Here is a 25,638-nt window from a genome sequence, read left to right as displayed (position 1 = left end):
CACCGCTGACCTTGGAAAATCATCTTCAAATATACCCCTTTCTCCAAGTGAAACCTCACTTGAGAATCAGTGTTATTCACCTCCCCCACAGACTCCAGTCTTGCCTTCCCTTAGGTACAGAGAAATTCGTGCTTTCTGAAGTAACATTAAACTCTGAAATCTGGTCCTGAACTAGGTGTTGACTCTTAGAGCAAGAAACTCAAAAAAAGCCTAACAATATTTCAAAATATCACACCTATCCTCCACTGAAACCTAGGAGTGAGGTTCAAAGTGAATTGGGTTGATCAAATAGAGGGAAATGGTCGTTGCCCTTCTAATTTTATCAAATTTTTGTATAATAATAATAACACCAAAAACCTGCTGCTACCTAACAATACCTTTTACTCTAACTGCCCTCTGTCTTTTCTAGTTTTTCGACAATATCCTAAATCTCTGCCCTTTCTATCAAATCGCACCTTCTATTCTTTGTAACTTCTGTCATTTCCCATCCTTTCCATTAGTATGTATTTTCCATTCCCTTCTCTGGCTCTTTTTGTGGAGCTACTCAGCACCTCTAAACCCCCATTCGTGTAAAAATTTTAAGTGGTTGTGTTTACTTTGAACTCTTCCCACCCCAAACTATCCTCACATATTTCCTAGAGTTGTATCAAGACTGAGAGATAGCTGGGGAGCCAGGGACGAATAAGCCAAACAATGCTATTCTCCTTCCCCAAACCATTCTCAGACTCACGTTTACCAAAATCAACCATTTATAACAATTATCTGAATCAAGAGACATAACTAGTCAATCACCTGGAAAGAACTCCAAGAGTTCAATGGCCACACTATTGAAGGAACCGTCTCTTTTCCAGAGACGGTTTTGTTTTGAAGGAACCGTCTCTTTTCCAGAGTGGCTCTATTCCCACCAGCAATATAGGAGAGATCTAGTTTCTCTGCATCTTCATCAGGATTTGGTATGACCACTACTGTTTAGTAAAGCAGCTCTAATGGGTGCATTGACTCAGTCTATGCCTTTTAATTAGAGGGTTTGGTCCACTTACACCTGATGTAATGATAATATAAGTGGATTGAGTTCTACCATTTTACCCTTTCCCTCCTGTTTCTTTTGGTCCTCTTGTTCTACTTTCTTTTAAGTAATTGAATACATGCAACATTCTGCTTTAATTCCTCTGTTAGCCTTTTAGATGTATTCCCTAGCATTTTTTTAGCAGTTATTCTAGGCATTGTAACATGCACCATTATGTCCTGAGTCTCCTCTAGCTTCTACCTAAATTAAGTTCCTGTGAAGTATCTTCAAATTGTTGTGATTTACTTTTTTAATTACTCAATGAATTTTATTACATTTATAGTTGTACAATGATCATCACACCCTGATTTTATAGCATTTCCATCCCAAACCCCCAGCGCATCCCCCTACTCCCCCCAACCGGTCTCCCTTGGAAACCATAAGTTTTTCAGAGTCTGTGAGTCAGCGTCTGTTCTGCAAAGAGGTTCATTGTGTCCTTCTTTGAAGAGTCCACATATAAGTGATAGCATTTGGTGGTGCTGTCTCATTGTCTGACTGACTTCACTTAGCATGATAATTTCTAGGTCCATCCATGTTGCTGCAAATGCTGTTATTTCTCTCCTTTTACTGGCTGAGTAATATCCCATTGTGTATATGTACCATGTCTTCTTTATCCACTCCTCTGTCAATGGACATTTAGGTTGTTTCCATGTCTTGGCTGTTGTATATAGTGCTGCAATGAACATTGCAGCTCATGTACCTTTTCAAGTCATGGTTTTCTCTGGATCAAAGGGTAATTCTATTTTTAGTTTTCTGAGGAATCTTCATACTGTTTTCCACAGTGGTTACACCAGTTTACATTCCCACCAACAGTGTAATAGCGTTTCCTTTTCTCCACACCCTCTGCAGCATTTATTGTTTGTAGACTTTTTGATGATGGCCATTCTGGCCGGTGGTACCTCATAGAGGGTTGGATTTGCATTTCTCTAATTATGGGTGATGTTGAACATCTTTTCATGTGTTTTTTGGCCATCTATATGTCTTCTTCGGAAAATTGTCTGTTTAGATCTTCTGCCCATTTTTTGATGGGGTTGCGGTTGTTTTGTTGTTGTTGTTATTGAGCTTCAGAAGGTGTTTCAAATTTTGGAGTTTAATCCCTTGTCAGTTGCTTCATTTGCAAAGATTTTCTCCCATTCTGTGAGTTGTCTTTTTGTTTTGTTTAGTGTTTCCTTTTCTGTGCAGAAACTTTTAAATTTAATTACGTCCCATTTGTTTATTTTTGTTTTTATTGTCATTACTCTAGGAGGTAGATCTGAGAAAATATTGCTGTGTTTATGTCGGAGAGCATTTTGCCTACGTTTTCCACTAAGCGTTTTATATTTAGGTCTTGAAACCATTTTGAGTTCATTTTTGTGCATGGTGTTAGGAAGGGTTCTACCTTCATTCTTTCCCATGTGGCTGTCCAGTCTTCCAAGCACCACTTGTTGAAGGGACTGTCTTTTCTCCATTGGATGTTCCTGCCTCCTTTTTCATAGATTAGTTGACTGTAGGTGCGTGGGTTTAATTCTGGGCTTTCTATCCTGTTCCACTGATCTACATTTCTGTCTTTGTGCCTGTACCACATGGTTTTGATGACTGTAGCTTTGTAGTATAATCTGAAGTCAGGGAGCCTGATTCCTCCAGCTCCAGTTTTCTTTCTCAGGATGGCTTTGGCTATTCTGGGTCCTTCGTGCTTCCAAACAAACTTTAAGATATGTTGTCCTAGTTCTGTGAAATATGTCCTTGGTACTTTGATAGGGATTGCATTGAATCTGTAGATGGCCTTGGGTAGTAGAGTCATTTTGATAATATTGACTCTTCCAATCCAAGAGCATGGTATAGCTTTCTATCTGTTTGTGTCATCTTTGATTGACTTCATCAGTATCTTACAGACTTGAGCGTACAGGTCTTTTGTCTCTTTAGGTGGGTTTATTCCTAAGCATTTTATTCTTGTTGATGTGATGGTAAATGGGGTTGTTTCCCTAATTTCTCATTCTGATCTTTCGTTGTTAGTATGTAGAAATACAGCCGATTTCTCTGTATTCATTTTGTTTCCTATGACTTTGCCAAGTTCATGGAAGAGCTCTAACAGTTTTCTGGTAGAGTCTTTAGGATTCTCTAGGTATGCTATCATGTCATCTGCAAATAGTGATAGTTTTACTTCTTCCTTTCCAATTTGGATTCCTTTTGTCTCTTTTTCTCCTCTGATTGCTGTGGCTGGGGCTGCCAAAACTATGTTGAATAGTAGCAGCAAGAACGGACATCCTTGTCTTGTTCCCTATCTCAACAGGAATTCTTTCAGCTTTTCACCATCGAGGATGTTGTTAGATCTGGGTTCGTCATATATGCCTTTATTATGTCGAGGTAGCTTCCATCTATGCCCACATGCTGAAGGCGTTCTATCAGAAATGGGTGTTGGATTTTGTCAAAGGCTTTTTCTGCATCTATTGAGAGGATCATATGGTTTTTATTCTTCAGTTTGTTAATGTGGGCTATCACACTGATTGATTGGCTAATATTGAAGAATCCTTGCATCCCTGGGATAAACCCCACTTATCATAAGGTACAATCCTTTTAATGTATTGTTGGATTTGGTTTGCTGGTATTTTGTTGAGGATTTTTGCATCTATGTTCCTCGGGGACATTGGCCTGTAATTTTCGTTTTTTGTGGTATCTTTGTCTGGTTTTGGTAGCAGGGTAATAGTGACCTCATGGAATGAGTTTGGGAGTGTTCCTTCCTCAGTAGTTCCAAACTATTGTTTGGAATGTTTCAGAAGGAGAGGTGTTAGGTCTTCTCTAAATGTTTGATAGAATTCGCCTGTGAAGCCATCTGGTCCTGGACTTTTATTTGTTGGTAGTTTTTTCATCACCATTTCAATTTCAGTACTTGTGATTTGTCCATTCATCTTTTCTATTTCATCTTGGTTTAGTCCTGGAAGATGGTACTTTTCTAGGAATTTGTCCTTTTCTTCTATGTCGTCCATTTTATTGGCATATACTTGCATATAGTAGTCTCTTTTGATCCTTTGCATTTCTGTGGTGTCTGTTGTACCTTCTCCTTTTTCATTTCTAATTTTATTGATTTGAGTCCTCTCTCTTGTTTTCTTCTTAAGTCTGGCTAAGGTTTTCTTTTTATCAATTTTGTTGATCTTTTCAAAGAACCAGCTTTTGTTTCACTGATCCTTTCTACGGTTTTTTTGTTTCTGTTTCATTGATTTCTGCTCTGATCTATATGATTTCTTTCCTTCTGCTAACTTTCAGTCTTCTCTGTTCTCTCTCTCTAGGTGCTTTAGATGAAAGTTAGGTGGTTTATTTGAGCTTTTTCTTGTTTCCTGAGGTGGGTTTGAATTGCTGTACACTTCCCTCTTAGAACTGCTTTTGCCGCATCCCATAGGTGTTGGAGTGTTTTGTTTTCTTGTCATTTGCTTCTAGGTATTTTTTAATTTCCCCTCTGATTTCTTCAGTGATGCATTAGTTGTTTAGTAGCATGTTGTTCAGTCTCCACGTGTTTGTGTTTTTTGCAGTTTTTTTCTTTTTGTTGATTTCCAGTCATATAGCATTGTGGTCAGAAAAGATGCTTGATATGATTTCAATTTTCTTAAAGTTACCGAGGTGGGATCGATGTGATCAATCCTAGAGAATGTTCCGTGTGCATTTGAGAAGACTGTGTATTCTGTTGCTTTTGGATAGACTGTCCTATAAATATCTATTAAGTCCATCTGGTCTAATGCTTCATTTAGGGCCCTTTTCCCTTGTTGATTTTCTGTCTGGATGATCTGTCTATTACTGTAAGTGGGGTGTAAAGATCCCCCACTATGACTGTGTTATTGTCAATTTCTCCTTTTAAGGTTGTTCGCTGTTGCCTTATATATTAAGGTGATCCTATGTTGAGTGCATATAGATTTAAAATTGGTGCATATTCTTCCTGGATTGATCCTTTGATCATTATGTACTGTTCTTCTTTGTCTCTTATAATATTCTTTATTTTAAGATCTATTTAGTCTGATATAAATATTGCTACTCCAGCTTTTTTTTAATATATATCTGTTTGCATGGAATATTTTCTTCCAGCCTCTCACGTTCCTATTTGTATGTGTCCCTAGAAGTGAAGTGGGTCACCTGAAGACAGCATATACATGGGCCTGTTTTTGTATCCATTCAGCCAGTCTATGTCTTTTGGTTAGGGCATTTAGTCTATTTGCATTTAAGGTAATTATTGATATGTATGTTCTTATTGCCTGTTTATTAACTGTTTTGGATTTGTTTTGCTTGCTCTTTTTTCTTCCCTTTCTTTCTGTTCTCTCCTCTTGTGGTTTGATAACTATCTTTAGTGTTGTATTTGAGTTGATTTTTCTCATTTGTGTGTATCAGTTGTAGATTTTTGGTTTGCAGTTACCCTCAAGTCTTGATATAGGAGCCTATATGTACATACGAGATTGTTTTAAGTTGTTGGTCTCTTAAGTGCAAGTGCATCCCCAGTGTCCTGCATTTGTACCCTCCTTTCCTCATGATTTCTGGTTTTGGTCGCATATTTGTGCATGGGTGATTTCCTACATTTCCTGTGCATATGCCTTTACTGGTGATCCTTGTCATTTGAGGTGTTTTTGTTTCTGGTTGTAGCCTTTTCTTTTCTGCCAAGAGAAGTTCCTTTAGTATTTCTTGTAAAGCTGGTTTAGGGTTTCTGAATTCTCTTAGCTTTTGTTGTCTGTAAAGCTTTTGACTTCTCCTTCAAATCTGCATGAAAGCCTGGCTGGGGAAAGTAATCTGGGTTGGAGGTTTTTTCCTTTCATCGCTTTAAGTATATCATGCCACTCCCTCTGGCCTACAGAGATTCTGCTGAAAAATCTGCTGACAACCTTATTGGGGTTTCCTTGTGTGCTATTGGTTTCTTTTCCCTAGCTGCTTTTGGTATTTTCTCCTTGTCTTTAATCTTGGTCAGTTTGATTAAGATCTCTCTCAGGGCGTTCCTCCTTGGGTTTATTTTACATGGTACTTGTTGCTTCCTGGATTTCAGCAAGTGCTTCCTTTCCCATGTTAAGGACATTTTTGGCTATTGTCTCTTCAAATATTTTTTCTGCCCTTTTCGCTCTCTCTTCTCTTTCTGGCACCCCTATAGTACAGTTATTGGTGCATTTAACATCGTCCCAGATTTCCCGTAGACTGTCTTCAGTTCTTTTCAGTCTTTTTTCTCTTTTCTGTTCTGCATCAGTAATTTCCACTAGGCTGTCCTCCCCCTCACTTATTTGTTCTACTGCCACCTGTAGTCTGCTGTTGCTTGCTTCTAATGAATTTTTCATTTCCATTATTTTATGTTGCATCTCTGCTTGCTTACGTTTTCAATCTCCTATTTCTCTGCTCACCATTTGCTGTAAATTATCAATCTTTGCCTCCAGTCTGTTTCCAATGTCCTGCATCATCTTCACTATTATCGGTCTAAAGGCTTTTTCCTGGAGGCTGATACTCTCCAGATCACTTAGCTGTCTTTCTGTTTTGTTTTGTTTTTCCTTGCTCCCTTACCTGAGTTATAGTTTTCTGCATTTTCATTTTTATAGGTTTTTGGTGTGATCTCCTTTATGCGGACAATAGAGTTGTAGCCTCTCTTCCTTCTGATGTCTGCCCCGATTGTGGCTCAAGTTGGTAAGGGTGGCTTGCTCTAGTCTTCCTGTTGGGAAGGTGGATCTGATTCTTATCCCTCTGGTGGGTGGGCCTTTGGCTCCTGGTGAGATTAGAGGCAGCCTGATTACTGATGGGTGGGGCTGTGATCCCACCTGGATGATCCTTTGGCCTGGGCCTTCTCAGCACGGATGGGTCAAGCCAGATTTTCCCAAAATGTCCACCTCTAGAGGAACACACACTGATGAAATATTCCAGAAACATCTCCTCCCACCTTCTTCCCCCACAGCAAGCCACAGACACCCCCCATTTTCCCAGGAGATCCTCCAAGCACTGCAGTGAGGTCCAACCCAGATTCCTATGGAGTCCCTGGGACCCAGGGCACATGAACAACCGTGTGCCCCTTTCAAGAATGAGGTCTCTGTTTCCCCCAGTCCCATGGAGCTCCTGCGCACATGCCCCACTGGCCTTCAACGCCAGATTCTCCAGGGGCTCTTGCTCCCAAAGCCAGATCCCAGGCATGGGGACCTGATATGGGGCTCAGTACTCTCACTCCTGTAGGTGAGTCTCCGTGATACAGGTACTTTCCTGTCCGTGGACTGCCCACCCGGTGGGCATGGGGTTGCTTATGTGATTTCTATTTCTTCCTAGAGTTCATTGGTGTTATCTTTGTCAGACATGATCAAACCCGGGTTTGCCACTTCCAGAATCCCCAACCATGATTTGCAATTGCTGTTCCTTTAGATCAACTTGCTCTCTCAAAGCTACAGCAGTAAACAAGTAAAGGCATTAGCATTCAATAAAGTCTGGAGTTTCCGAGCTTCTTATATGCTGAATTTACATAAATGTGGCAAGATGTGCCTCCTTTAGCTTCACAAAAACTCAATTCATCCTTCTAAATACTTAAGAAAATTCATGCAAAACGGAGATTCTCAAATATGGACACAAAAAAGAGAGCAATTAAATCAAAAACCTCTACTGAATAGCCATTTATGTTGCTGCAAAGAGAACACTAAGACCCACCGAGAATCATTGAAGTGTTGGATAAAGACTATGATTAGGATTTCCCGTCATGACGCAGTGATTAACGAATCCGACTAGGAACCATGAGGTTGTGGGTTCAATCCCTGGCCTTACTCAGGGGGATAAGGATCCAGCGTTGCCGTGACCTGTGATATAGGTTGCAGACTCGGCTTGGGTCCCACGTTGCTGTGGCTCTGGTGTAGGCCGGTGGCTACAGCTCCGATTGGACCCCTAGCCTGGGAACCTCCATATGCCACTGGAGCGGCCCTATAAATGGCAAAAAGACAAAAAAAAAAAGAAAGACTATGATTAACAGCAACACATCAGCTGTATGAATGTCTATATCAATAGCATGGCTCTTCTTCTAAAGACAAGTTTGAAATACAAGTTTATGTTTTCTGATCAAAGACCATCCTTAGTTAATTCAATAACTTCCATTCTCCATATAAGACAGTGGCCTTATGTACCAGATAGACTATCCTTAGTCCAAATTCAAACACCACTCTCACTCTTTCATTAACACTCAGAAACTACGAGTATTACAGCTATAGATCAGGGATCAAGGATATTTGGTGAACAATCATAAACAAATCCCAGAAGGACAGCTGTGAATGATATTATAGTAGGACCTAGCCAGATTTCTTAAAGAAGATCAAATTGATAGAACATACGTGTGAGCAGCATTTTCCTGCCTTCAACTTGCAGTGAAGAGATAGAGGAGCTGATATAATTCACTTGGAAGGCTATATAATTGGACAACAAATAACAGTGTCTCAAAGAAACAGGAAGAAGTGATGGAGAAGAAAGACTGTATATAAAGATTTGATAACCAACTAGACATGAGAGAAGAGTGACGAGGAGTCTGTATGGCCACAAGGAATAAACAGAAAAAGTAACCTGAGGACGTAGAGACGGAAAAGGAATAGGCAGGTGTGTAGAATTTGATGTTTTATTTGATGTTTTATTTTTAATTTTATTCCATTTTTTATGTATTTCTTAGGCAGGACAAGGAAAGCCGTATCCATTCTCTCGCATGCGCCATCCTCCAACCTTCAGCTTTGAAAATCACACGCTAGTTTGGTGCCTCTCAAGAAAGAGGCTCAGACTAGTTCAGATGAATCTTCAGGGTTACGTCTTTCTCCATGAGCCCATCTTGTCAGGAATGAGGGTGTGAGTTTGGACCAAGTTTAGAGTCTCTTGTCTAAGTAAGAGCGACCTGGAGCATCTGTGAGCCTGGGCATAGACATGACTTGAACAGCATTTGGGGGAGATGAGAAAACAGGGCAGTTCACTCACCTTGCCCTTTCCTTTGAGAGAACATAGTAATTTGGGATCAATTCACTGAATGCATTTGACATGATACATTAAATTACCAACAAAGGGAAAAGTACTTTACTCAGAACATTTTACTTTGAGCAGTTTCATTCTAATACAATTATACGTCAGCAAAACACTGTTGAAATACAAGCCATTAGAGTATCTGAGTCTTCGTCTCATATCATTACAACATCATGGGAAAGCCACCGTGGAGGCGCCAGGGGGACTTAGTTCAACGTCATCATACTCAGGGTCCCCCTTTTCCCTCTGGAGAAGCAAGGGATTATCTTCTCCTTTCCCAGGATCAGCCGTCTCTCTAGGGAAGTTCAGAGAAGAGCCTGAAATAGTCCAGAGAAGTTTGCTTAGAACCGACACTCAGGGACAGGACAGTGTCCTGTGGTGGAAGCAAGTCTAGCAGGTGGTGATGACAAAGCATCCTTGGGGACCCAGTAATGCTCAGAGAGGCTCAGACTAATTCGTATGAGTTACGGATGCATCCGTCCTGTCCTATGGGGATCCAACTCATCTGGGTCTCTGGGGCCTCAGTTTACTGTGAAACTTGGCACCACAGGACAGGACATCTGTGCCCAGGAGCTCTGTGAAGACCTGTTTCCTGGCTTAGACAATCAGCAAGGAGATGGCCCATGAAGGGAAAAATCTCTAGAAGGACTTGAAAACTTTGCTCACAATTGACAGGTCTACCCTGACAAGGACAGGAAGACAGGAAACCACATCTAGAGAAATCTCAGCTCCTCACTGACGATCCAACTCTGCCCTTGGTGGTCTTGACTTGTGTTCCCAGCTGCCCACCAAAACAACCACAGGCTGCTTTCATAGCTGCCCCTTCCCCGGGAATTGTATGGACCTCAGAAGGAGAAATACCCTTCTCTAGAGAAGGAGTGGATTCACTTGGACATTACAGTCTCCGGAGCAAAATAGCCTTAACCTGCCCACAAATGTAAAATCCACCACCAAGGGCTTTATTTTCTAAGGACACAATACAGCATAGACTTTATACCTACTTGGGCTGACATGTGGTCACAGTGCATCTTAAAGTATAAAAATGCTTCACAAATTTCAATATTAAAAGATCTTCTTAAACCTCTAACTGCATTTCATTCATGAGACAATCACAAAAAAAAAATGTTACCTGAACATGTGTTCCATGTTTGGATTTGGTAAACATAGTCAATTAATCTATAAGTCTTAAGGCAAGAACATCGAGGATAAAGCTATGAAGACATTGATGCCCAGTATACAAAGTGATTCCTCCCTCCCAACAAGTCTGACAGCATTACACAAAGGAATGTGGTGGAGGTGATGCTATCAAGCAGAGGAGGTCATCCAAATTTTGATTCTCCAGGATGGATTGGTATTGAGGAGCTCACATTCATCCTTACAAGACAGAGACCAAAGATGACAGGAGATCAGTCAACCCCACTCACCTGTCTGAGAGGCCCGCATCCCACTCTCCTCTTCTGGAGGCACCTCCCTGGTGCCCATCGGAGAGGCAGCAGGAGCCCCAGGCACGGGTACCTCTTCAGCATCATCATAACCCTCACTGGGGGCATCAACCCCCTGGGCTGAGGGTTCTAAAGGCAGACAGAGGGGTCAGATGAGAGCACAGTAAGTGGGTTTGCCTGGGAAATACTGAAAGTCCATTCTGACCTAGCGTCTCTGACCTGATAAATACAAGCACCATCCACTCATTCACTTCTTCTTTTTATTTCTATTAGTCCTTTTTTTTTTTCTTTTAGGGCCACACCTGTGGCATATGGAAGTTCCCAGGCTGGGGTTGAATAGGAGTGGCAGGTGCTGGCCTACACCACAGCCACAGCAACACCCCTTCCTTAACCCACCAAGTGAGGCCAGGGATCAAACCTGCATCCTCATGAATACTAGTAGGGTTCGTTATACGATGTATTCCAATGGAAACACCCACCATTCACTTCTTCTTTCAACAGGTTTCTCTTCAAGGCCATAACTTTTATTGCAATGTGCCCATAAAGCAGAAAAATCTGTTGGATTTTTTTCTTGATTAAAACCGCCTGTTTCAAAGTAGCTAGTACATGAATGAGCTCTACTAAAATGTTTTGTCAAACTATGTTTTCCTGATGTTGCTATGTAAGATAATGTCTGCCTGGGAGTTCTCCTGTAGCACAGCAGGTTAAGGATCCAGCATCGTTGCTGCAGTGGCTTGGGTCACTCCCGTGGTGCAAGTTTGATCCCAGGAACTTCCACAGGTCAAGGGCACCGCCAAAAGCAAACAATGTGTGCTTGTTGTGACTGAATGAGGACGGTTTCTGGACACAGAGAGCTCAGCCCCCACAGGAGACTTCACAAAACAGCCAGAGAAGGGGAGGCTGGACCCCATCTGGAGACAAGAGGTCCCCTAATCCCAGGCAAAGGAGGACTGTTCCCCTTGGGGCCCATCCTTAAGGCGGAATTTCCCTGCCCCCAACACCCAGCCCAGGCACAGCCTCCTCTACCATCTGGAGCAGATTTGGAGTCTCTGTTCTCTTCACCTTCCCCGGTGTAATACGGCAGTTTCGTCAGTGAGTCATCTGACAGGAACCCTAAGGTGGACAAAATCATCATAAAGGAACAGAACAGACCTTCCCACTCCCATAGGAGCCTCAAGGTTGAGAGGAAATGCTGGGACAGGTTTGGTTCCTGGAATGTGAAGGGAGCTAAGAACACACAGGTGCTCTGGAGAGCCCCATCTTGCTGCCTTTGAGGCACAGGGCCGCCTCCGTGAGCCTGGGGCAGATGTGGGGTCTGCGGTTGATGAGAAGACTAGGCTGACCACCAGAGGTCCCAGGAGGGCAAGGCAGAGACACACACCTGTGCTTCCCAGCAGATCTTCCTTTGGTATTCCAAGGTTATCAATCTCCTCATACACGGCCTCATCGACAGCACCTTTGTAATCAGATAAGACTGAGAACATTACCAGGAGATCAGACATTACTACTCTTGACACCCTCAACCAGCAGGCTACCTCTCCATCTCCCCGATGCTCACACATGGAAACACCTTAGGGCTGTTGTGAATTCTGTATAGTTCACACCTCAGGAAACATGTCGGCACCTCTGCCCTTGCCTGACCCTAAATCCACATCTCAGTCCTGACTCTCTCTTCTCTCACACAAGAGACCATGACTTATGTGTGCTCACGCCCCAATCCTAGGAACCTCTGTCTATTCAGCCCTTAGAGTTTAGCATGGAGCAGATGGAGTTTTGCAGACTAATGGGGTAAAAACAGAGAACTCACCGATTTTTCCCCTCTTCACACTCAGCCCCATTTACCGCCTCCACATACTCTCCCTGTTACCCAGTTCTCTCAACAGCCCACCTCTGTGCTTTGCCCTCCATCTGAGCAGCTGAGCCACCAGGATGATGAGGACCAGGAGGAGAAGGGCCCCCAGGATGAAGCAGAGGATCTCAGGCAGGGAGAAGATGCCAGGATTTAAGTCTGGTCTGGTCCCTAAGAAGAACAAGGCAAGAGGGTTTGGACAAGGTCATGGGCACAGGGAAACTCCCTGCTAGCATTTCCACAGAGCTCTGGACAATGAAGTCCCAGCCTCTGACACAACTAAACCCACTGTGACTGGGCTCCATCAGTGTCCTATCCTGAGATAATTGGCTGTGATTATCCTGGCGCTTCCCTGCTGAGACAGCCTCTGAGTACCAGGCTCATGATTTCATCCCTTCCCCTTGGGCTTCACGAGTCCAGAGCATCAAACAAGTCCTCGGACTGGCACCTTGCTGTTGAGGAGGAACACTCATGGGCAGGTAGGAAAGCCTTAGAACCCACAGCTCAGCAACCAGCCCTCCTTGACCAGGTGCATGAGAAATTTCTGGCCCCATGGAAATTTCCCCCATGGAAATTCCCCAAGGAAAATGTCTGCTCCCTCCCCACCAGCCAGTGGCTCCTCAGTATCTTTTCTCTTACGAGTTGACTAATTTTGCCAGAGAGTCTACAGAATAGGTCCCAAGAATCTGAATATCCTCCTCTATCCATGGGTGTTACTATGTGCCTACTCTAGTGGGGAGAAATATAATTCTTTAACCTAGAGAAAAAGAAAAATAGGAGTTTGGAGCACAGGACGCAGGGTAGCCCGTTTTCCCTCCCTGAGTCCTGAAGTCACCCCTCAGTTACCAAAACCTGCTGAGTCCTCCCAGCTCCGCCTCTCCCAGGTCCAGAGCTACAGCACCAAGATGCTTTCTGAACAATCTCCCCATCAAACCCCTGCCATGCCCATGGACCCATCATTGCCCCAACTCACCCAAACTGGATCCCTAGCCCCCCACACTCACCAGAGCATCTCACTCCAGCATCCTCCTCATGCTTGCAGTCGCTCTGCCCCCAGGGCTCCGCAGCACAGTCCCACAGGGAGGACTCCCTGCCCCTGCACTGCACCTCGTCCAGCCAGATGCTCCCACTTCCAGGGCCAAATGCCGCATCCCGCAGGGCTTCCAGGGCATGGCCACAGCCCAGCTGCTGACACACCACCTCGGCCTCTGCCAGGCTCCAGGAGTCATCACACACAGTGCCCCAGGAGCCACTGTGCCACACCTCCACTCGCCCTGAGCAGTTGTTCTCTGAGGTGTCTCCTCCCCTGAGTCGCAGCTTCTCTTTGTCTGAAAAGGCAGCAGCCCCACCTGTGACTGCCCCTGGTGGGAAGGAGGGAGCCCCTGGGAGGCACAGAGGAGGCTGGAGGGGCTGACATACCTGTGCAGGGCGCAGCAGCTGGACAGCTCTTGGGTCTCCTTTCTGCAGAAGCAAATGATGCCTTGTCACTTACACATGCCACAGGCATAGCCAAAAACAAAAACAGCAACAAAAATGGGGATCCTTTTTTTTTTTTTTTTTAAGGAATGGAACTAGTAGAATTTAGAGAAAGACAGATAAGAGGACAAAAAGGTAGGTTGTAAGTATCCATAAAACTCAAATAAATGTATTGAAAACGCTGTATTAGGAGGACTCATGTGTCTTTTTCAATGAAAGGTCTGTACAGGTGTATGTCCAGGAGTGGGATTGCTGGATCATGTGGTAGTTCTATATTTAGTTTTCTGAGGTAGTTTCATTCTGTTTTCCATAGTGGTTATAGCACTTTACATTCCCACCAACAGTGTAGGAGGGTTCCCTTTTCGGCACACCCTCTCTGGCATTAGCTATTTGTAAACTTATTAATTATTAATTATAGACATTCTGACCGGTGTGAGCTGGTAACTTACCGGAGTTCTGATCTGCACTTTTCTAATAATTAGTGACACTGAGCATTTTTTCATGTGCCTGGTGGCCCTCGCTATGTCTTCTTTGAAGAAATGGCTATTTAGGATTTCAGCCCATTTTTCAACTGGATTGTTTGTTTGTTTTTTTTTGCTGTTGAGTTTTATGAGTTGTTTGTATATTCTGGAGATCAAGCCCTTGTCAGTTGCATCATTTGAAAGCGTTTTCCTCCCATTCAATACGTTGTCAGAATGAGAAAGGCAAATACCAAATGATATCACTTAAATCTGGAATTGAATATATGACACAAATGACCCTACCTACAGAAAGGAAACAAACTCATGGACATGGAGAACAGACTTGTGGTTACCAAGGGGCAGGGGGAGGGAGAGGGAGGGACTGGGAATTTAGGGTTACTAGTTGCAAAAGATTGCATTTGGAGTGGATAAGCAAAGAGATCCTGCTGTAACACAGGGAACTATACCCAATCTCTTGTGACGGAACATGAAGGAGAGTAATGTGAAAAAAAGAATATATATATATATATATGTATGTGTATATATATATATATATATGTATAAAACTGGGTCACTTCGTTGGCCAGCAGAAATTGACAGAACATTGTAAATCAACTATAATAATTTTTTTAAAAAAGACATAGATTTTTTTAAAAAGTATGACCGAAAATGAACCCATATAAAAGTATCAAAGGAAAGAAAATAGATATAAATTCAAAGCAATGAGAGAAAACAGATATATACACAGTATTTGTCATAAAAATATCAGAATTGGCATATCCTTTCCATATCATCCTATCAAACTCCTACCATAAGCAGCAAGACATCCCTGAAAACAATGTTAGGAACTCTTTTGGGTGCTTGCTCATGTTCAGAACTGGAGACCTCACTACTTTTCAATTCATTGTATTTGATTTTAGAAAATCTTCATCAGTAACAGGTCTTTCATTTAATATCCCTTCAACTTTCCACAGGAACCAGGAAAAGGGATTAAGGGAGGGAGGCAAGGAAGGGAGTGGGCTTCTGCCTTTGAAATATCTTTTCCCACCCTCTCCCTCTGCTGTGGATTTCAGGCAACACCTAGCATACCTTATATTGTCAAGGGTGTACCTGAATGGGGTGTGTGTGTGTGTGTGTGTGTGTGTGTGTGTGTGTGTGTGTGTGTCTGAGAGAGAGAGGGAAAGGAGAAAGAGGCAGGGAAAAAACTGAACAAAGGGAAAATACTGTGAAACTTCAAAAGAAGGAAGGAAGGAAATGATGGAGGAAAGGAAGGAAACAGGAAGAAACCAAGAGCAAAACAACTGCCATCCTTATTTCAGACTTTAACTGTCTTAGGATGAGACTTGTGGGCTTTGTAAACTTACTGACCCTGCAGTTCCTATATGAGTTCGCTTTAGTTAACAGTTAGGTTATTTGAAAAATCCAGAATTTTCTATCTAGACATGAAAGTGATTGGAAAAAGTTAGCCACTAGTCCTAGAAAGTAATTTGACAATATATATTAAAGCCTGTGTGTCTATGTACATGTGTATGTATGTACCCTTTGATCTAATAATATAAACATTGGGAGTATCCTAAGTAATAAACTCAGCAACATAGAGAGATACATGTATCAAAGGCTTACTACAAAATTGTTTGTGGAGGGGAAAAAATTAAAAACAATTAAACTACCAATAAGTAGGCAAATCGTAACATGAACTGGAGTGCCAACCTGTCATGAATAAACTATTATGCCATTGTTCTACAAATGAGTTAGATCTCTCTGGAGGAATGTCCATGATATTTTGTTAAGTGATGAAAAGTGAATTTGACAATAATGTGTATGACATAATCCCAATCTTGTAAATATAAAAAAGCTGCACCATCAACATAAGCTCTTTTATGGGTACATGTGTTTATGTGAAAACGGAGGAATTTGAAAAATGACAATATCAGTCCATTAATCTGGTTTACATCAGGAGGATATGAACGGACAAGAGGTCATGGGATGGGCTTCATTTCTTACTACATTCTCTATGTCCTCGCTGTTTACAGTGAGTATAAAGTCTTTGCCATTTAGATGAAAGAGAAAGGAACTAGTGTCTCTAAGCATAAAACAGGGCGGTGGAAAGGACACAACTTCCCTAGTGCCAAGCGCGGTACAAACCAGCAGGAGGAATTGTGGCAGATTCAGGGAAAAGACAGACAGACAGGTGGGAACTTAAGGGAAGGAGGGCTGGCCATCCTTTCACGGTTTCAGTGTTCCTTTACTTGGCAGTATTGTTCTTTCCCTGGGAGATCACCACAAGGGTGAGGTTCCCTTACACTACTGTACTGAGGGTGAACATGAACCTGTCTCCTTGGAATCTCCATCCTTTATCAGGGTCCTGTCCCCAGAGCAGCTCTGCTGAGTCTCCTCCCTCTTCGTTGGGAAAGTCTTGGGGTCAACAATTAGGGTACATTGACTGTGCCATTTCTGATGATTCACCTGATTACAGACTCCCTGTGATGTGGTTTCCAATTGTTTTTGCACTGGATACACAGTCAACCCACCTCCTTGGTATTTTTCACATAAACTGTTGTCAGTCCAGGTTTCTTTACTTATTTTTTTTTTTTTGAAACAGTATTGGAACACGTGGATTAAAGAATCATGATCCAAGATTTCTTTTGTAAACTTTCCTTAAAATAGACACATGCACCTGTATGTTCATTGCAGCAATAGTCACAAAAGCCAAGACATGGAAACAACCCAAGTGTCCACTGACAGATGATTGGATTAGGAAGATGTGGTATATACACAATGGAATACTACACAGCCATAAAAAAGAATGACATAATGCCATTTGCAGCAACATGGATGGAGCTAGAGACTCTCATACTGAGTGAAGTAAGTCAGAAAGAGAAAGACAAATACCATATGATATCACTTATATCTGGAGTCTAATATATGGCACAAATGAACCTTTCCACAGAAAAGAAAATCATGGACTTGGAGAACAGATTTGTGGTTCCCAAGGGGGACGGGGAGGGAGTTGGATGGATTGGGAGCTTGGGGTTAATAGATGAGACTATTTGCCTTTGGAATGGATTAGCAATGAGATCCTGCTGTGTAGCCCTCGGAACCATGTCTAGTCATTTATGGTGGAGCATGATAATGTGAGAAAAAATAATGTATACATGTATGTGTAACTGGGTCACCATTTGTACAGTAGGAAAAAAATGTATTGGGGAAATAAAAAAACTAAATTAAATTTTAAAAATTCCTTTTGTAGACTTGCCTTAAACTCATCACTTATGTTTGAAAATATAAAATCTCACTAACAACATACTACAGGGTTCAGACGGACACACAGAAACGGACAGTAAGTTACCTGCACAAGAGACATAGGCTTCCTCCTTTGGAGAACACGAAATGTACTTCCAAGGGTCAGAATGACACTCCCAGAGAGAGCGATCAGTTTTCCGACACTGGATTCTATCCACCCACCAGGGTCTAGAACCTTCCCTAAAAGCCACCGAAGAGTTGAGGGTTCCACTGTCCCCACAGCCAAGCTGCCTGCAGATCATGGACAAGGTGAGGTCTTCCATGGGGCTGCGGCAGACACCGCCCCAGGTCCCGTTGTAGAAAACTTCCAGCCACCCGGCACACTCCTGGTCCTCGCTCACCACCCTGAGGGCCAGGGACTCTGCAATGGAAAGGGGGGACCACGACACAGTGAGCCCTCCACGCAAAGCTCGGGGTTTTCTTCTCTCCCAGAAATTGTGAACACTCATCCCCAACCAGCTGAGGAGATGCCCACTGGGAGACAAGACTGAACTCTGTCCCTCTTTTATATGACTTTATCCACATCTGTCTGTCCTTCTATTTCTACCACAGTGATGTAGTGAAATATGAACTGAGAAGAAGACCATCCTGGGCACCTGCAGGAGTGGGCACTGAATCCTGCTTCCTGACAAAACCTCTAAAATCTATGTGAAAGGGGTAGAGACAGTGGAGTGGCAGATAGAATGATTGACCCCCAGAGATGCCCGCATCCCAATCCCTGGAACCTGTGAATATGTTCCCTTACTTTTCAAAAAGGACTTTATAGATATCATTATGATCAGGACTTTGGGGTGGGGAAATTAACCTGGATATCATGAATTAACCAAGTAAACTAATCTAATCACATCCTTAGACCTACTATCCTACTATCCTTTAAATGGGAATATTATTCCTGACTGTGATAAGAGGGAGGTAAGACTTGGAAGAATGGTAGAGGAGGGAATACTCTCTGCCTGAAGAAAAAAAGAGAGGGAGCTCCAGACAGGATCAAGTGAAAACATCTACTTCACATCTGCTACAAAAACTGGCTCCCTGGGAGGAAGCATCCTCCTCTGGCCCTTTCAGCACTATCCTTCAGGGCTCAGACTCCCACCTCCAGAACCTGCCCCCCTCTCCCGCCAGTGGACAATTTGCAGCAAGGACCTGAGCAGATGACCCCTGCGTCTTCCTTGTGTCTGCAGTCGTGCCGCCCCCAGCCCCCGAAAGGGCACTGCCACACGTGGGGCTCCTTTCCTGTGCAGTTCACGTCATCCAGCCAGATGTGGCCTGAGCCCACCCCAAAGTGAGCAGACCCTGGGGCACTGAGGGCTTCTCCACAGCCCAGCTGCCTGCACACCACATGCGCATCGTCCAGGTCCCAGCTGTCATCACAGACGGTGCCCCAGGAGCCCTGGTGAAGGATCTCCACTCTCCCTGAGCAGTAACTCCCTCCATCCACCAGGCGCAGCTGTCTGCTGTCTGAGGAGAGAGAGCCAGAAAAAAAGGTGGGGCATTTACACAGGGAAGGGGAAGGGTTTTCTGGTCCTGTACGACCCCTACCTGAGCAGCTGGCGGCGCTCTCCTCTGAGGCTGCAGAGCCTGCTGGTTCAGACAGGGAGTCATTGCACTGAGGCAGCCCTGGGTCTGGTTTCCTACAGAAACAGCAATGAACAGAGGGTTGGTGTGGTCGAAGAATGAGAAATTGAATTACGCTAAATAATAACCTAGTGATGGGGTCTAAAATGGAAACTGTAACTTAGCAGTTATCATAACCTTAGAGTTCACCTGCTTCTCCATGAAGGTTGTGCTTCTGACAATGCCAAAATTTCTGTTTTAAGCCAAGAATTTCACTAAGAATGAGTTTACAAAAGGGAGAAAATATTAATACTGTTGATAGTGTTGCAGAGCCACCAAGGCTGTGAGAATTTCTAGATCCATGCCCTAAGTCTCTGAAAAGCTCATCTGAGATTTTGCCAGACTCACAGGGCTTGGGGAACACAAAGCATAATTCAGGCTGGCCAAGGGAGAGGAGCCCTGTTAACCAGAACCCTTGGATCACTGAAGGAAGAGTGAACTAAAATTAGGCTATTCTTCACAAGGATGGATGCCCAGCTTATAATTACTTTGCTTCCTTTTAAATAAGGTGATCACCCCCTAAAGCAGGTGCCTGGAGGAAGCAAAATAAGATTCCTTTTGGAGGATCTCTACAATGTTTTATCTACAGTGTCTGTCTATTAAAACCACTTGGGCATAAAAGAGAAGAAATTTGAGGAGATTTTATGAGGAAGAAAGTATTAAAAAGAAATTTACCACACATCCATCTATTGGAGTTACCTGACAGGGAATTTAAATGACCAGGAATATAATGTTTAAGGAATGAAACAAGGCAGTATTTTGGTAGAGAAATGACAACAAAGAATCTAATAAAATATTCTAGGACTGAAAAAGTCAATATTTGAAATGAGACCTCAAAGGATGAGAATAACAGCCCATTAGATCAGCAGAAGGTAAAAGTTGTTAAATGGAAGCTCAGAAGAAAGTACACAGTAGAGGGAGTTCCTGTTGTGGTTCATCAAGTTACAAACCCAACTAGTATCCATGAAGATGCAAGTTCGATCCCTGGCCTTGCTAATTGGGTTAAGGATCCTTTGCTGCTGTGGGCTGTAGGGTAGGCAGAAGGCACGACTCAGATCCTGTGTCACTGTGGCTGTGGGCTGCAGCTCCATTTCCACCCCTAGCCTGGAAACTTCCATATGCCACAGGTGTGACCTTAAAAAAAAAAAAAAAATGGAATAAAAGTATGTAGGTGCCCTAAAAAGTAAAAAAGAAAAAAAGTACACAGAACAGAGAACAGAAATACAAAACTGGGAAATATGAAAAAAATAATAAAGATCTTGAAAAATTCTAGCATTCATACATCCATACTCCTAGACATACAAAGCCACAATTAACAAAAGTAAAAGTACGTCGGTGCTCCAACGTTTGGTGAGTATAAATTTATGACTTTAAATCTTCTTGATGAGTTGACAACTTTATTATTGTAAAATGACCTTCTTTGTCTCTTACCACTTTTTGGCTCAAAGTCTATTTTGTTGGATATAATACAGCTCTCCCCGTGCTCTTTTGGTGTCTATTGCATGGAATATCTTTTTCAATCTTTTCACTTTGAGTCTATATATTCTTAAAACTGAAATGAGCCTCTTTTAGGCAGCATATAGTTAGGTCTTAATGTTTCATCCATCCAGCAACTCTGTGCCTTTGGCAAATTCAGTGCATTTATATTTAGAGTGATTTTTGATTTGTAAGAAATAGTATCATCTTACTGCTTTCTTATTGCTTTGAAGTTCCACTATGTCTTTTTTTTTTCCTGTTTCTGCCTACATTTGAAGTTGGTGATTTCCCTTGGTGGTATGCTGTGATTTACCTTTCTTTATCTCTTGTTTATATTGTCTAGGTTTTTGCTTTGCATTTACAATGAGTCTTATGTAAAATATATCACATACAATTCAGTTCATTTCATGCTGAGAGCAACTGAACTTAGAATTTTCCTAGCCCTCAAACTCACCCCTTTTAATATTCTTGTTGTCACAACTTACCTCTTTTTATATTGTGTGTTTCATTAACGAAGTTATTATATCTATAGTTATTTTAATACTCTTTTTTTTTGTCTTTTTGCCAATTCTTGGGCCGCTACCACGGCATATGGAGGTTCCCAGGCTAGGGGTCTAATCGGAGTTGTAGCCGCCAACCTACGCCAGAGCCACAGCAACACGGGATCCCAGCCACGTCTGCAACCCACACCACAGCTCATGGCAACACCAGATCCCTAACCCGCTGAGCAAGGCCAGGGATCAAACCCCAAACCTCATGGTTCCTTAGTCGGATTCGTTAACCACTGAGCCACGACGGGAACTCCGATTTTAATATTCTTTTCATTTAACTTTATGCTATCGTTATATGGTGAAACCACCACCCTATTGCAGAATTTGAGATTCTGTATGATGTCATTTATATATAGAATCTAAAAAATAATACAAATAAAATTCCATGCAAAAGAGAAATCGATTCACAGCTATAGAAAATGAACTAGTGAGTAACACAGTGGAGGGGGAGGGGGGAGGGGCAAATCAGGGATAAGGAATTAAGAGATATAATCTACTATGTATAAACAAGATAACAAGGAAATAATGCATAGCAAAGCCATTATCTTTAATAACTGACAATACAGTCTGTACAAATACTGAGTTACTGTGCTGTATACCTGAAACCAATGTAATATTGTAAATCAACTATACTTCAATGAAAATAGCAACAACAAAGTGTTGAGAGGAAAAAGTTACCAGCCATAAATACTCTATCAAGCATGTTATCTTTCACACATAAAAGAAAATAAAATATTTCTACCAACCAACAAAAGCTGAGAGAGCTCATCACAACTAGACTTGCCTCATAAGAAATACTGAAATGAGTTTTTCAACTAGAAATGAAATACTGCTTATAAAGTCTAACAACCGATGAATGGATTAAGAAGAAGTGGTACATATATACAATGGAATACTACTCAGCCACGAAAAAGGAAAACTAATTCCAGGTGCAGCAACATGGATGGACTTAGGGATTCTTTTCTTTTTAATGATTTTATTTTTTCTATTACAGTTGATTAACAGTGTTCTGTCAATTTTCTACTATACAGCAAAGTGACCCAGTCACACTCACACACATATATATTTCTCCATGCAAGAGGCCCCACTGACGAATTCAAATGTATGCTGTGTCACCTTAGGGTAAGGGGCAGCACTGGCAAAATCCTATAATCCTCTCCAATCGTTCAGCATGTTTTCCTTTTTTGGGTGTGGGTGTTTTGTTTTGTTTTGTTTTGGGATCCAAAAGAGTAACAAAACTTCTCTTCCGGAATCCTGGATTTTACCTAATTTTATTCATAGGTGTTTGACAAGGTCAGCATTCTCCAGGTTTCACCAGGCTGTCCCTGACCAGGGTCCAGGGACAGGGACAAGTTCACCGGCTCTCGCTAGGTCTGCAGTCTGTACCAGTGTTTATCTGTCTATTACTGGATGCCCAGGTGGGTGACCATTCTCCTGGTCCCCTGGTATAAGATATTGTATCCCACAACTTTCACAGAGGTGCTTTGTGATCATGGATGAGTGGTTACTTAATTGCTAAAAACAGAGGCAGAAAGGAGAGATCTTAACCACCATGATGCCAATGTCACTCCCCCTTTGCTGTGACTTTAAAATATTTAGCTATTTTGGAGAAATTCTTTGAAAAGCACCACTTGAAATGACACAAGAATCAATAGGAAATGTGAATAATGCTGATTTATTAAAAATATTGGGTTTGTAATTAAATTTGTCTATGAAAACTACTTCAAGTTCAGATGTATTTTGTTAAGTTAAAAATATCATGTGAAACTAAAATTTCCTGAATTTGAATGAATCTTTGTACTTAATAAATACAAGGCTGAGATCCTAGTAATGGAATCTGATGCGTAAAGTAATTCCCAATAGTTTGCATGGTTAGAAAAAAAAAAAAAACCCTCACAGCAAAGGAAACCAAAAAGAAAACAAAGAGACAACTTTCAGAATGGGAGAAAATAGTTTCAAACGATGCAACAGACAAGGGCTTAATCTCTAGAATATATAGGCAACTTATACAACCCAACAGCAAAAAAGCCAATCAACCAATGGAAAAATGGGCAAAAGACCTGAATAGACTGTTTTCCAAGGAGGATATACAGATGGCCAACAAGCACATGAAAAAATGCTCAACATCGCTGATTATAAGAGAAATGCAAAGCAAAACTACCATGAGATACCACCTCACACCGGTCAGAATGGCCATCATTAGTAAGTCCACAAATAACAAGTGCTGGAGGGGTTGGGGAGAAAAGGGAACCCTCCTGCACTGCTGGTGGGAATGTAAACTGGTACAGCCACTATGGAGAACAGTTTGGAGATACCTTAGAAATCTATACATAGAACTTCCATATGACCCCGCAATCCCACTCTTGGGCATCTATCCGGACAAAACTCTTCTTAAAAGAGACACATGCACCCGCATGTTCATTGCAGCACTAGTCACAATAGTCAAGACATGGAAACAACCGAAACGTCCATCAACAGATGATTGGATTCGGAAGAGGTGGTATATATACACAATGGAATATTACTCAGCCATAAAAAAGAATGACATAATGCCATTTGCAGCAACATGGATGGAACTAGAGAATCTCATCCTGAGTGAAATGAGTCAGAAAGACAAAGACAAATACCATAGAATATCACTTATAACTGGAATCCAACATACAGCACAAATGAACCTTTCCACAGAAAAGAAAATCATGGACTTGGAGAAGAGACTTGTGGCTGCCCAACGGGAGAGGGAGGGAGTGGGAGGAATTGGGGCTTGGGGTTATCAGATACAACTTGGAATGCATTTACATAGAGATCCTGCTGAGTAGCATTGAGAACTATGTCTAGATACTTACACTGCAACAGAACAAAGTGGGAAACAAAATGTATACATGTAAGAATAACTTGGTCCCCATGCTGTACAGCGGGAGAAATAAAAATAAATTAAAAAAAATAAAATCAATTAAAAAAAAACCCTGACTGATATAGAAACTTATTGCTTCTACATTATTCTCCGTGATTATACTCAAATACTTAAGTTTATTTTTTAAAATTTCCACTTAATGCTTCTTGCCCTGATTTGAAAAATGGATAAGCAATGAGAAAAAACATTTCACCATTAAATATCTTACTTTTGAAGCCAATTTTCCAGCACTCTGTTTTTATGAACATTTAACTCGTGAGTAGTGTTGGCCCTTCTCCCTCTTACCTGAGCAGATCACAGAGGCTATGTTTCCATGGGCACAGTCAGGAACACCCAGGGCAGTCACAGGGCAATGCCACAAGAAGGACTCAGCCCCAGAGCAGTGAAATCGGGCTTTCCACATCGGATCACCTCCCTCTGCTCCCTTCGGGGTGGAGAGGGCGACTCCACAGCCGAGCTGACGACACACAACATTGGCATTGGCCATGGTCCAGTGGGAGGCACAGAGTGTTCTCCATCCTCCAGAAATATTCATCTCCACTCGCCCCGCACACTGAGAGGTGCCATTTCTCATGAGCCGGACTTCTGAGTACACTGGTGGGAGAAGACGGGATTTCAGCAACATCTCAGTTTTCTTACCTGAACTGGATAGACAGGGAGGTTGGGTCCTGATCTGCCTCTCACCTGAACAGACAACTTGAACAGCTCCACTGTGGTGACAAGTGCCTCCTGGACAGGGCACTCTGGGGCAGGACCAGAGCACGGACTCCTCCCCCTTACACCTGAACTCTTCAGGCCAGACCTGGTCATCTGACTCTCTGAGGGGCCTCTGACCCAGAACAGACACAGCCTTGCCGCATCCCAGCTCTGCACAGATGACCTGGGCCGTGGGGAATGTAAAGTTCCCATCAGACACTGGTGTCCAGTCTTCTCCAGAATGCACTTCTACTCGCCCTGAACAGGGTCCATTCCCTTGAACTAGACGCACGAATCCTAAGAGAAACAAACAAACAAAAAACCCAAGTAGTGTTCATGATCCTGGCTTGACAGCTGGAAAAAACATGTCACAGGCAATGGTGTGAAAGCTTCTCTCTTCCAGGTGTGGGGCATGGAGAGAGAATTTGACAGTGTCAGAGTTGCATTTTCACGAGCAAGTTTCTGAAGAGAAATGCAGGAAGATTTGCGGGGTCAGTTTGGAATGGCTGAATCCCAAGAATATATACTTTGAAGTTGGTTAGAAATGAGAATTCCTTATCAAGGGGCCTGGAAATTCCAGAGCTCAAGACTGGTCATTTGGAATGATCGAATATTAGGAACACGTACTTTAGCATTGGTTGGAAAAGTGACTTTCTCATTTAGGAGCATGGGACCTAAAGAGCCCAAGGAAATAATGCACAATGTGTGGGCACTTCAGCTTGAGTATAGAGATGTGAAGAACAGAACCAACCCAGAGTGACGTGATTATGAGAGGGCAGAGACCTGGCACATAGACAAAAGTTAGAAAGCCATCCTGAGCATTGTGGGGCTAAGCATCTG

The 25,638-nt window shown here is 42.4% G+C and overlaps 1 pseudogene; it reads right to left on the bottom strand.

The window, feature by feature from the left end:
• Nucleotides 1-8,633: 8,633 nt before the first annotated feature.
• LOC110258625 overlaps nt 8,634-25,638 on the bottom strand; it is a 29,078-nt pseudogene continuing 12,073 nt past the window's right edge.

This window comes from Sus scrofa, unplaced genomic scaffold, assembly GCF_000003025.6.
Source record: "Sus scrofa isolate TJ Tabasco breed Duroc unplaced genomic scaffold, Sscrofa11.1 Contig2565, whole genome shotgun sequence".
Classification (NCBI taxonomy): Eukaryota; Metazoa; Chordata; class Mammalia; order Artiodactyla; family Suidae; genus Sus; species Sus scrofa.
This window is presented reverse-complemented; position numbering and strand designations above follow the sequence as displayed.